Here is a 13,231-nt window from a genome sequence, read left to right as displayed (position 1 = left end):
CATGTTCCTCCTGTTCCTCCTATTCCTCATGTTCCTCCTGTTCCTCCTATTCCTCATGTTCCTCCTATTCCTCCTGTTCCTGATATTCCTCCCGTTCCTCCTGTTCCTCCTATTCCTCATGTTCCTCCTATTCCTCCTGTTCCTCCTATTCCTTATGTTCCTCCTATTCATCCTGTTCCTCCTATTCCTCATGTTCCTCCTATTCCTCATGTTCCTCCTATTCCTCATGTTTCTCCTGTTCCTCCTATTCCTCCAATTCCTCCTATTTCTCCTGTTCCTCCTATTCCTCCGATTCCTCCTGTTCCTCCTATTCCTCCTGTCCTCCTATTCCTCCTGTTCCTCCTGTTCCTCATGTTCCTCCCATTCCTCATGTTCCTCCTATTCCTCCTGTTCATCCTGTTCCTCCTATTCCTCCTGTTCCACCTATTCCTCATGTTCCGAATGTTCCTCCTATTCCTAATGTTCATCCTATTCCTCCTCTTCCTCCTGTTCCTCCTATTCCTCATGTTACTCCTATTCCTCCTGTTCCTCCTATTCCTCATGTTCCTCCTATTCCTCCTGTTCCTCATATTACTCCTGCTCCTACTATTCCTCATGTTCCTCCTGTTCCTCCTATTCCTCCTGTTCCTCCTATTCCTCATGTTTCTCCTTTTCCTCATGTTCCTCCTAATCCTCATGTTCCTCCTATTCCTCCTGTTCCTCCTATTCATCCTGTTCCTCCTATTCCTCAGGTTCCTCCTATTCCTCATGTTCCTCCTATTCCTCATGTTTCTCCTGTTCCTCCTATTCCTCCGATTCCTCCTGTTCCTCCTATTCCTCCTGTTCCTCCTATTCCTCCTGTCCCTCCTGTTCCTCATGTTCCTCCTATTCCTCATGTTCCTCCTATTCCTCCTGTTCATCCTGTTCCTCTTATTCCTCCTGTTCCTCCTATTCCTCATGTTCCTCCTATTCCTTATGTTCCTCCTATTCCTCCTGTTCCTCCTGATCCTCCTATTCCTCATGTTCCTCCTATTCCTCCTGTTCCTCCTATTCCTCCTGTTCCTCCTATTCCTCCTGTTCCTCCTATTCCTCCTGTTCCTCCTATTCCTTATGTTCCTCCTATTCCTCATGTGCCTCCTATTCCTCATGTTCCTCCTTTTCCTCCTATTCCTCATGTTCCTCCTGTTCCTCCTATTCCTCATGTTCCTCCTATTCCTCCTGTTCCTCATATTCCTCCTGTTCCTCCTATTCCTCATGTTCCTCCTGTTCCTCCTATTCTTCCTGTTCCTCCTATTCCTCCTGTTCCTCCTATTCCTCATGTTCCTCCTATTCCTTATGTTCCTCCTATTCCTCCTGTTCCTCCTGATCCTCCTATTCCTCATGTTCCTCCTATTCCTCCTGTTCCTCCTATTCCTCCTGTTCCTCCTATTCCTCCTGTTCCTCCTATTCCTCCTGTTCCTCCTATTCCTTATGTTCCTCCTATTCCTCATGTGCCTCCTATTCCTCATGTTCCTCCTTTTCCTCCTATTCCTCATGTTCCTCATGTTCCTCCTATTCCTCATGTTCCTCCTATTCCTCATGTTTCTCCTCTTCCTCCTATTCCTCCGATTCCTCATGTTTCTCCTGTTCCTCCTATTCCTCCGATTCCTCCTATTCCTCCTATTCCTCCTATTCCTCCTGTTCCTACTGTTCCTCCTATTCCTCATGTTCCTCATGTTCCTCATATTCCTCACGTTCCTCATATTCCTCATGTTCCTCCTATTCCCCCTGTTCCTCCTATTCCTCCTGTTCCTCCTATTCCTCATGTTCCTCCTATTCCTCCTGTTCCTCCTATTCCTTATGTTCCTCCTATTCCTCATGTGCCTCATATTCCTCATGTTCCTCCTGTTCCTCCTATTCCTCATGTTCCTCCTGTTCCTCCTATTCCTCATGTTCCTCCTATTCCTCCTGTTCCTGATATTCCTCCCGTTCCTCCTGTTCCTCCTATTCCTCATGTTCCTCCTATTCCTCCTGTTCCTCCTATTCCTTATGTTCCTCCTATTCATCCTGTTCCTCCTATTCCTCATGTTCCTCCTATTCCTCATGTTCCTCCTATTCCTCATGTTTCTCCTGTTCCTCCTATTCCTCCAATTCCTCCTATTTCTCCTGTTCCTCCTATTCCTCCGATTCCTCCTGTTCCTCCTATTCCTCCTGTCCTCCTATTCCTCCTGTTCCTCCTGTTCCTCATGTTCCTCCCATTCCTCATGTTCCTCCTATTCCTCCTGTTCATCCTGTTCCTCCTATTCCTCCTGTTCCACCTATTCCTCATGTTCCGAATGTTCCTCCTATTCCTAATGTTCATCCTATTCCTCCTCTTCCTCCTGTTCCTCCTATTCCTCATGTTACTCCTATTCCTCCTGTTCCTCCTATTCCTCATGTTCCTCCTATTCCTCCTGTTCCTCATATTACTCCTGTTCCTACTATTCCTCATGTTCCTCCTGTTCCTCCTGTTCCTCCTATTCCTCATGTTTCTCCTTTTCCTCATGTTCCTCCTAATCCTCATGTTCCTCCTATTCCTCCTGTTCCTCCTATTCATCCTGTTCCTCCTATTCCTCAGGTTCCTCCTATTCCTCATGTTCCTCCTATTCCTCATGTTTCTCCTGTTCCTCCTATTCCTCCGATTCCTCCTGTTCCTCCTATTCCTCCTGTTCCTCCTATTCCTCCTGTCCCTCCTGTTCCTCATGTTCCTCCTATTCCTCATGTTCCTCCTATTCCTCCTGTTCATCCTGTTCCTCCTATTCCTCCTGTTCCTCCTATTCCTCATGTTCCTCCTATTCCTTATGTTCCTCCTATTCCTCCTGTTCCTCCTGATCCTCCTATTCCTCATGTTCCTCCTATTCCTCCTGTTCCTCCTATTCCTCCTGTTTCTCCTATTCCTCCTGTTCCTCCTATTCCTCCTGTTCCTCCTATTCCTTATGTTCCTCCTATTCCTCATGTGCCTCCTATTCCTCATGTTCCTCCTTTTCCTCCTATTCCTCATGTTCCTCCTGTTCCTCCTATTCCTCATGTTCCTCCTATTCCTCCTGTTCCTCATATTCCTCCTGTTCCTCCTATTCCTCATGTTCCTCCTGTTCCTCCTATTCTTCCTGTTCCTCCTATTCCTCATGTTTCTCCTTTTCCTCATGTTCCTACTAATCCTCATGTTCCTCCTATTAATCCTGTTCCTCCTATTCATCCTGTTCCTCCTATTCCTCATGTTCCTCCTATTCCTCATGTTCCTCCTATTCCTCATGTTTCTCCTGTTCCTCCTATTCCTCCGATTCCTCATGTTTCTCCTGTTCCTCCTATTCCTCCGATTCCTCCTTTTCCTCCTATTCCTCCTGTTCCTCCTGTTCCTCATGTTTCTCCTGTTCCTCCTATTCCTCCGATTCCTCCTGTTCCTCCTATTCCTCCTGTTCCTCCTGTTCCTCCTATTCCTCCTGTTCACCCTGTTCCTCCTATTCCTCCTGTTCCTCCTATTCCTCCAATCCCTCATGTTCCTCCTATTCCTCATGTTCCTCCTATTCCTCCTGTTCCTCCTATTCCTCATGTTCCTCCTATTCCTCCTGTTCCTCCTATTCCTTATGATCCTCCAATTCCTCATGTTCCTCCTATTCCACCTGTGCCTCCTATTCCTCATGTTCCTCCTGTTCCTCCTATGCCTCATGTTCCTCCTATTCCTCCTGTTCCTCCTATTCCTCCTATTCCTCCTATTCCTCATGTTCCTCCTATTCCTCATGTTCCTCATATTCCTCATGTTTCTCCTGTTCCTCCTATTCCTCCAATTCCTCATGTTTCTCCTGTTCCTCCGATTCATCCGATTCCTCCTGTTCCTCCTATTCCTCCTGTTCCTCCTATTCCTCCTGTTCCTCATGTTCCTCCTATTCCTCCTGTTCGTTCCTGTTCCGTTCCTCCTATTCCTCCTATTCCTCATGTTCCGCCTATTCCTCATGTTCCTCCTATTCCTCATGTCCCTCCTATTCCTCCTGTTCCCCCATATTCCCCCTATTCCTCATGTTCTTCCTATTACTTCTGTTCCTCATGTTCCTCCTATTCCTCATGTTCCTCCTATTCCTCATGTTCCTCCTATTCCTCCTGTTCCTCCTGTTCCCCCTATTCCCCCTATTCCTCATGTTCTTCCTATTCCTTCTGTTCCTCATGTTCCTCCTATTCCTCATGTTCCTCCTATTCCTCCTGTTCCTCCTATTCCTCCTGTTCCTCCTATTCCTCATGTTCCTCCTGTTCCTCCTATTCCTCACGTTCCTCCTGTTCCTCCTATTCCTCCTGTTCCTCCTAATCCTCATGTTGCTCCCATTCCTCCTATTCCTCCTATTCCTCATGTTCCTCCTATTCCTCATGTTCCTCATATTCCTCATGTTTCTCCTGTTCCTCCTATTCCTCCAATTCCTCATGTTTCTCCTGTTCCTCCGATTCATCCGATTCCTCCTGTTCCTCCTATTCCTCCTGTTCCTCCTGTTCCTCCTATTCCTCCTGTTCCTCATGTTCCTCCTATTCCTCCTGTTCGTTCCTGTTCCTCCCGTTCCTCCTATTCCTCCTATTCCTCATGTTCCGCCTATTCCTCATGTTCCTCCTATTCCTCATGTCCCTCCTATTCCTCCTGTTCCTCCTATTCCTCCTGTTCCTCCTATTCCTTATGTTCCTCCTATTCCTCATGTGCCTCCTATTCCTCCTGTTCGTTCCTGTTCCTCCCGTTCCTCCTATTCCTCCTATTCCTCATGTTCCGCCTATTCCTCATGTTCCTCCTATTCCTCATGTCCCTCCTATTCCTCCTGTTCCCCCTATTCCCCCTATTCCTCATGTTCTTCCTATTCCTTCTGTTCCTCATGTTCCTCCTATTCCTCATGTTCCTCCTATTCCTCCTGTTCCTCCTATTCCTCCTGTTCCTCCTATTCCTCATGTTCCTCCTATTCCTCCTATTCCTCATGTTTCTCCTGTTCCTCCTATTCCTCCGATTCCTCATGTTTCTCCTGTTCCTCCTATTTCTCCGATTCCTCCTGTTCCTCCTATTCCTCCTGTTCCTCCTGTTCCTCATGTTCCTCCTATTCCTCATGTTCCTCCTATTCCTCCTGTTCATCCTGTTCCTCCTATTCCTCATGTTCCTCATGTTCCTCCTATTCCTCATGTTCCTCCTATTCCTCCTGTTCCTCCTGTTCCTCCTATTCCTCATGTTCCTCCTATTCCTCCTATTCCTTATGATCATCCTATTCCTCATTTTCCTCCTATTCCTCCTGTGCCTCCTATTCCTCATGTTCCTCCCGTTCCTCCTATTCATCATTTTCCTCCTATTCCTCCTGTTCCTCATATTCCTCCTGTTCCTCCTATTCCTCACGTTCCTCCTGTTCCTCCTATTCCTCATGTTCCTCCTATTCCTCCTGTTCCTCCTATTCCTCCTGTTCCTCCTATTCCTCATGTTTCTCCTTTTCCTCATGTTCCTCCTAATCCTCATGTTCCTCCTATTCCTCCTGTTCCTCCTATTCCTCATGTTCCTCCTATTCCTCATGTTCCTCCTATTCCTTCTGTTCCTCCTGATCCTCCTATTCCTCATGTTCCTCCTATTCCTCCCGTTCCTCCTATTTCTTATGATCCTCCTATTCCTCATGTTCCTCCTGTTCCTCCTATTCCTCATGTTCCTCCTATTCCTCCTGTTCATCCTGTTCCTCCTATTCCTCCTGTTCCTCCTATTCCTCATGTTCCTCATGTTCCTCCTATTCCTCATGTTCCTCCTATTCCTCCTGTTCCTCCTGTTCCTCCTATTCCTCATGTTGCTCCTATTCCTCCTGTTCCTCCTATTCCTTATGATCCTCCTATTCCTCATGTTCCTCCTATTCCTCCTGTGCCTCCTATTCCTCATGTTCCTCCCGTTCCTCCTATTCCTCCTGTTCCTCATATTCCTCCTGTTCCTCCTATTCCTCACGTTCCTCCTGTTCCTCCTATTCCTCCTGTTCCTCCTAATCCTCCTGTTCCTCCTATTCCTCATGTTCCTCATGTTCCTCATTTTCCTCATGTTCCTCCTATTCCTCCTGTTCCTCCTATTCCTCCTGTTCCTCCTATTCCTTATGTTCCTCCTATTCCTCATGTGCCTCCTATTCCTCCTGTTCGTTCCTGTTCCTCCCGTTCCTCCTATTCCTCCTATTCCTCATGTTCCGCCTATTCCTCATGTTCCTCCTATTCCTCATGTCCCTCCTATTCCTCCTGTTCCCCCTATTCCCCCTATTCCTCATGTTCTTCCTATTCCTTCTGTTCCTCATGTTCCTCCTATTCCTCATGTTCCTCCTATTCCTCCTGTTCCTCCTATTCCTCCTGTTCCTCCTATTCCTCATGTTCCTCCTATTCCTCCTATTCCTCATGTTTCTCCTGTTCCTCCTATTCCTCCGATTCCTCATGTTTCTCCTGTTCCTCCTATTTCTCCGATTCCTCCTGTTCCTCCTATTCCTCCTGTTCCTCCTGTTCCTCATGTTCCTCCTATTCCTCATGTTCCTCCTATTCCTCCTGTTCATCCTGTTCCTCCTATTCCTCATGTTCCTCATGTTCCTCCTATTCCTCATGTTCCTCCTATTCCTCCTGTTCCTCCTGTTCCTCCTATTCCTCATGTTCCTCCTATTCCTCCTGTTCCTCCTATTCCTTATGATCCTCCTATTCCTCATTTTCCTCCTATTCCTCCTGTGCCTCCTATTCCTCATGTTCCTCCCGTTCCTCCTATTCATAATTTTCCTCCTATTCCTCCTGTTCCTCATATTCCTCCTGTTCCTCCTATTCCTCACGTTCCTCCTGTTCCTCCTATTCCTCATGTTCCTCCTATTCCTCCTGTTCCTCCTATTCCTCCTGTTCCTCCTATTCCTCATGTTTCTCCTTTTCCTCATGTTCCTCCTAATCCTCATGTTCCTCCTATTCCTCCTGTTCCTCCTATTCCTCATGTTCCTCCTATTCCTCATGTTCCTCCTATTCCTTCTGTTCCTCCTGATCCTCCTATTCCTCATGTTCCTCCTATTCCTCCCGTTCCTCCTATTTCTTATGATACTCCTATTCCTCATGTTCCTCCTGTTCCTCCTATTCCTCATGTTCCTCCTATTCCTCCTGTTCATCCTGTTCCTCCTATTCCTCCTGTTCCTCCTATTCCTCATGTTCCTCATGTTCCTCCTATTCCTCATGTTCCTCCTATTCCTCCTGTTCCTCCTGTTCCTCCTATTCCTCATGTTGCTCCTATTCCTCCTGTTCCTCCTATTCCTTATGATCCTCCTATTCCTCATGTTCCTCCTATTCCTCCTGTGCCTCCTATTCCTCATGTTCCTCCCGTTCCTCCTATTCCTCATGTTCCTCCTATTCCTCCTGTTCATCCTGTTCCTCCTATTCCTCATGTTCCTCATGTTCCTCCTATTCCTCATGTTCCTCCTATTCCTCCTGTTCCTCCTGTTCCTCCTATTCCTCATGTTCCTCCTATTCCTCCTGTTCCTCCTATTCCTTATGATCCTCCTATTCCTCACGTTCCTCCTGTTCCTCCTATTCCTCATGTTCCTCCTATTCCTCCTGTTCCTCCTATTCCTCCTGTTCCTCCTATTCCTCATGTTTCTCCTTTTCCTCATGTTCCTCCTAATCCTCATGTTCCTCCTATTCCTCCTGTTCCTCCTATTCCTCATGTTCCTCCTATTCCTCATGTTCCTCCTATTCCTTCTGTTCCTCCTGATCCTCCTATTCCTCATGTTCCTCCTGTTCCTCCTATTCCTCATGTTCCTCCTATTCCTCCTGTTCATCCTGTTCCTCCTATTCCTCCTGTTCCTCCTATTCCTCATGTTCCTCATGTTCCTCCTATTCCTCATGTTCCTCCTATTCCTCCTGTTCCTCCTGTTCCTCCTATTCCTCATGTTGCTCCTATTCCTCCTGTTCCTCCTATTCCTTATGATCCTCCTATTCCTCATGTTCCTCCTATTCCTCCTGTGCCTCCTATTCCTCATGTTCCTCCCGTTCCTCCTATTCCTCCTGTTCCTCATATTCCTCCTGTTCCTCCTATTCCTCACATTCCTCCTGTTCCTCCTATTCCTCCTGTTCCTCCTAATCCTCCTGTTCCTCCTATTCCTCATGTTCCTCATGTTCCTCATTTTCCTCATGTTCCTCCTATTCCTCCTGTTCCTCCTATTCCTCCTGTTCCTCCTATTCCTTATGTTCCTCCTATTCCTCATGTGCCTCCTATTCCTCCTGTTCGTTCCTGTTCCTCCCGTTCCTCCTATTCCTCCTATTCCTCATGTTCCGCCTATTCCTCATGTTCCTCCTATTCCTCATGTCCCTCCTATTCCTCCTGTTCCCCCTATTCCCCCTATTCCTCATGTTCTTCCTATTCCTTCTGTTCCTCATGTTCCTCCTATTCCTCATGTTCCTCCTATTCCTCCTGTTCCTCCTATTCCTCCTGTTCCTCCTATTCCTCATGTTCCTCCTATTCCTCCTATTCCTCATGTTTCTCCTGTTCCTCCTATTCCTCCGATTCCTCATGTTTCTCCTGTTCCTCCTATTTCTCCGATTCCTCCTGTTCCTCCTATTCCTCCTGTTCCTCCTGTTCCTCATGTTCCTCCTATTCCTCATGTTCCTCCTATTCCTCCTGTTCATCCTGTTCCTCCTATTCCTCATGTTCCTCATGTTCCTCCTATTCCTCATGTTCCTCCTATTCCTCCTGTTCCTCCTGTTCCTCCTATTCCTCATGTTCCTCCTATTCCTCCTGTTCCTCCTATTCCTTATGATCCTCCTATTCCTCATTTTCCTCCTATTCCTCCTGTGCCTCCTATTCCTCATGTTCCTCCCGTTCCTCCTATTCATCATTTTCCTCCTATTCCTCCTGTTCCTCATATTCCTCCTGTTCCTCCTATTCCTCACGTTCCTCCTGATCCTCCTATTCCTCATGTTCCTCCTATTCCTCCTGTTCCTCCTATTCCTCCTGTTCCTCCTATTCCTCATGTTTCTCCTTTTCCTCATGTTCCTCCTAATCCTCATGTTCCTCCTATTCCTCCTGTTCCTCCTATTCCTCATGTTCCTCCTATTCCTCATGTTCCTCCTATTCCTTCTGTTCCTCCTGATCCTCCTATTCCTCATGTTCCTCCTATTCCTCCCGTTCCTCCTATTTCTTATGATCCTCCTATTCCTCATGTTCCTCCTGTTCCTCCTATTCCTCATGTTCCTCCTATTCCTCCTGTTCATCCTGTTCCTCCTATTCCTCCTGTTCCTCCTATTCCTCATGTTCCTCATGTTCCTCCTATTCCTCATGTTCCTCCTATTCCTCCTGTTCCTCCTGTTCCTCCTATTCCTCATGTTGCTCCTATTCCTCCTGTTCCTCCTATTCCTTATGATCCTCCTATTCCTCATGTTCCTCCTATTCCTCCTGTGCCTCCTATTCCTCATGTTCCTCCCGTTCCTCCTATTCCTCCTGTTCCTCATATTCCTCCTGTTCCTCCTATTCCTCACGTTCCTCCTGTTCCTCCTATTCCTCCTGTTCCTCCTAATCCTCCTGTTCCTCCTATTCCTCATGTTCCTCATTTTCCTCATGTTCCTCCTATTCCTCCTGTTCCTCCTGTTCCTCCTATTCCTCATGTTCCTCCCATTCCTCCTGTTCCTCCTATTCCTTATGATCCTCCTATTCCTCATGTTCCTCCTATTCCTCCTGTGCCTCCTATTCCTCATGTTCCTCTTGTTCCTCCTATTCCTCATGTTCCTCCTATTCCTCCTGTTCCTCATATTCCTCCTGTTTCTCCTATTCCTCATATTCCTCCTGTTCCTCCTATTCCTCCTGTTCCTCCCATTCCTCATGTTTCTCCTTTTCCTCATGTTCCTCCTAATCCTCATATTCCTCCTATTCCTCCTGTTCCTCATGTTCCTCCTATTCCTCATGTTCCTCCTATTCCTCCTGTTCCTCCTGATCCTCCTATTCCTCATGTTCCTCCTATTCCTCCTGTTCCTCCTATTTCTTATGATCCTCCTATTCCTCATGTTCCTCCTGTTCCTCCTATTCCTCATGTTCCTCCTATTCCTCCTGTTCCTCATATTCCTCATGTTTCTCCTTTTCCTCATGTTCCTCCTAATCCTCATGTTCCTCCTATTCCTCCTTTTCCTCCTATTCCTCATGTTCCTCCTATTCCTCATGTTCCTCCTATTCCTCATGTTTCTCCTGTTCCTCCTATTCCTCCAATTCCTCATGTTTCTCCTGTTCCTCCTATTCCTCAGATTCCTCCTGTTCCTCCTATTCCTCCTGTTCCTCCTGTTCCTCCTATTCCTCCTGTTCCTCATGTTCCTCCTATTCCTCCTGTTCGTTCCTGTTCCTCCTGTTCCTCCTATTCCTCCTATTCCTCATGTTCCTCATATTCCTCCTGTTCCTCCTATTCCTCATGTTCCTCATGTTCCTCCTGTTCCTCCTATTCCTCATGTTCCTCCTATTCCTCATGTTCCTCCTATTCCTCATGTTCCTCCTATTCCTCCTGTTCCTCCTGTTCTTCCTATTCCCCATGTTCCTCCTATTCCTCCTGTTCCTCCTATTCCTCATGTTCCTCCTATTCCTCCTGTTCCCCCTATTCCCCCTATTCATCATGTTCTTCCTATTCCTTCTGTTCCTCCTGTTCCTCCTATTCCTCCTGTTCCTCATGTTCCTCCTATTCCTCCTGTTCCTCATGTTCCTCCTATTCCTCCTGTTCGTTCCTGTTCCTCCTGTTCCTCCTATTCCTCCTATTCCCGTTCCTATTCCTATTCCTATTCATGGGGCGGCAGGGTAGCCTAGTGGTTGGAGTGTTGGACTAGTAACCGGAAGGTTGCAAGTTCAAAACCCCGAGCTGACAAGGTACAAATCTGTCGTTCTGCCCCTGAACAGGCAGTTAAACCACTGTTCCTAGGCCGTCATTGAAAATAAGAATTTGTTCTTAACTGACTTGCCTAGTTAAATAAAGGTAAAATATATATATATATTTTTTAAATCCTCCTATTCCTCATGTTCCTCCTATTCCTCCTGTTCCTCCTACTCCTCCTGTTCCTCCTATTCCTCATGTTCCTCCTATTCCTCATGTTCCTCCTATTCCTCCTGTTCCTCCTGATCCTCCTATTCCTCATGTTCCTCCTATTCCTCCTGTTCCTCCTATTTCTTATTATCCTCCTATTCCTCATGTTCCTCCTGTTCCTCCTATTCCTCATGTTCCTCCTATTCCTCCTGTTCCTCATATTTCTCATGTTTCTCCTTTTCCTCATGTTCCTCCTAATCCTCATGTTCCTCCTATTCCTCCTTTTCCTCCTATTCCTCATGTTCCTCCTATTCCTCATGTTCCTCCTATTCCTCATGTTTCTCCTGTTCCTCCTATTCCTCCAATTCCTCATGTTTCTCCTGTTCCTCCGATTCCTCAGATTCCTCCTGTTCCTCCTGTTCCTCCTGTTCCTCCTATTCCTCCTGTTCCTCATGTTCCTCCTATTCCTCCTGTCCGTTCCTGTTCCTCCTGTTCCTCCTATTCCTCCTATTCCTCATGTTCCTCATATTCCTCCTGTTCCTCCTATTCCTCATGTTCCTCATGTTCCTCCTGTTCCTCCTATTCCTCATGTTCCTCCTATTCCTCATGTTCCTCCTATTCCTCATGTTCCTCCTATTCCTCCTGTTCCTCCTGTTCTTCCTATTCCCCATGTTCCTCCTATTCCTCCTGTTCCTCCTATTCCTCATGTTCCTCCTATTCCTCCTGTTCCCCCTATTCCCCCTATTCATCATGTTCTTCCTATTCCTTCTGTTCCTCCTGTTCCTCCTATTCCTCCTGTTCCTCATGTTCCTCCTATTCCTCCTGTTCCTCATGTTCCTCCTATTCCTCCTGTTCGTTCCTGTTCCTCCTGTTCCTCCTATTCCTCCTATTCCCGTTCCTATTCCTATTCCTATTCATGGGGCGGCAGGGTAGCCTAGTGGTTGGAGTGTTGGACTAGTAACCGGAAGGTTGCAAGTTCAAAACCCCGAGCTGACAAGGTACAAATCTGTCGTTCTACCCCTGAACAGGCTGCCCCTGTTCTACCCCTGAACCCACTGTTCCTAGGCCGTCATTGAAAATAAGAATTTGTTCTTAACTGACTTGCCTAGTTAAATAAAGGTAAAATATATATATATATTTTTTTTTTAAATCCTCCTATTCCTCATGTTCCTCCTATTCCTCCTGTTCCTCCTATTCCCAATGTTCCTCCTATTCCTCCTGTTCCTCTTATTTCACCATCTAGTGCACTACTGTACAGTGATTCAGGTCAAAAGGTTTGGACAGTAAACGTTTCTTCAGTTTGTGGCCAAGAATTATAGATCACCTGTCATTTTTAACATAATGGCATTAATGAACAAGCTTGTATGTTCACACAACCTGATGACACCCTGGTTGTGTCCCTCACACGACAACTGGATACACACACAAACAAACACACACACACGCACACGTACACGCACACACAGGCACAGGCACACGCACACACACACACACACACACACACACACACACACACACACACACACACACACGTACACGCACACACAGGCACACACACACACACGTACACGCACACACAGGCACACACACACACACACACAAAGGCACACACACACAGGCACACAAACTCAGGCACACACACAGACACATAAACACACACACACACACACACAGGCACACAAACCCAGGCACACACACGTGCCTCTATGTTTCTTTGTCATAAAGGGTGAAGGGTAGTATCATCTCCCTTTGAGATTTCACTCCTTTGCTTGTTAGTGGAAAGATGGAGACCTGTAGTGTATACGTGAAATAAGTGGCAGTAATCTTATGTAGCCTAGGGGTTTTAATTTGTACAGGGATTGAGTTGATGATTATGAAATCCAATAGTAGCCAATTACTGGTAATTAGCCCAGTAGGTGCTTCACACAGATTGAGTTAGGAGAGTTATTTACTGTGTGTATGCATGTGCGTGTGCGTGTGTGTGTTTATGTGTCTGTGTCTGTGTGTCTGTATGGAGTGGCCTCTTTTGTGCTCGGCAGCCTGTGCTTGAGTGAATCTCCTCAGCGGCCTTGTGTGATCTGGTGATCGATGCATGTCCTCTGGAGGTACCTTTCACACACACTCCCCTGCTCTCTAGACTACATCACGTCTGTCTCCACTGAAGGTTACTCAGACACACACACATGCGCGTACATGCACGCGCTAAAGAGAGAATATCAGGATAGTTCACTTGGATCAGTGAAGCCTGTGTC

At 46.7% G+C, this 13,231-nt stretch overlaps 1 protein-coding gene across 6 annotated transcripts in view; it reads right to left on the bottom strand.

Annotated features, from left to right (window-relative positions):
• ntng2b (netrin g2b) overlaps positions 1-13,231 on the bottom strand; it is a 184,649-nt gene that overhangs the window by 157,392 nt on the left and 14,026 nt on the right. The gene's annotated exons all lie outside the window — the stretch shown is intronic.

This window comes from Oncorhynchus mykiss, chromosome 5 (genome assembly GCF_057628025.1).
Source record: "Oncorhynchus mykiss isolate SJ-2025 chromosome 5, ASM5762802v1, whole genome shotgun sequence".
In the NCBI taxonomy this organism is placed as follows: domain Eukaryota; kingdom Metazoa; phylum Chordata; class Actinopteri; order Salmoniformes; family Salmonidae; genus Oncorhynchus; species Oncorhynchus mykiss.
The sequence above is the reverse complement of the archived record's forward strand: the minus strand, read 5'-3'. Positions and strand labels throughout refer to the sequence as shown.